Source organism: Fulmarus glacialis, unplaced genomic scaffold, assembly GCF_000690835.1.
Source record: "Fulmarus glacialis isolate BGI_N327 unplaced genomic scaffold, ASM69083v1 scaffold42379, whole genome shotgun sequence".
NCBI classification, from domain to species: Eukaryota; Metazoa; Chordata; class Aves; order Procellariiformes; family Procellariidae; genus Fulmarus; species Fulmarus glacialis.
The window spans coordinates 1-258 of NW_009233349.1; positions in this window are offsets into that span (position 1 = coordinate 1).

The window sequence follows — 258 nt, forward strand, 5'->3', positions numbered from 1 at the left end:
GGGGGGCTCGGAGGTAGCAGGAGGTGTGTGTGGAGGGGGCCTTGTTGGGGCCGGTTGTGAGGAAAGGGGTGTTGGTGGAGGGGGCCTGGTGGGGAGGGTGTGCGTAGAGGGGGGGAAGGGGCCTAAGTGGGCTCCTGGGTGTAGGTCTCCTCTGAGACCCCCCCGTCTCTTTTCCAGCAGAGCGGGAAACCTCTAGGGTGGTATCAGGAGCTGAAAGAAGCCAGCAATGGCGTGGTTCAAGATGCTCCGTGGAAAGAG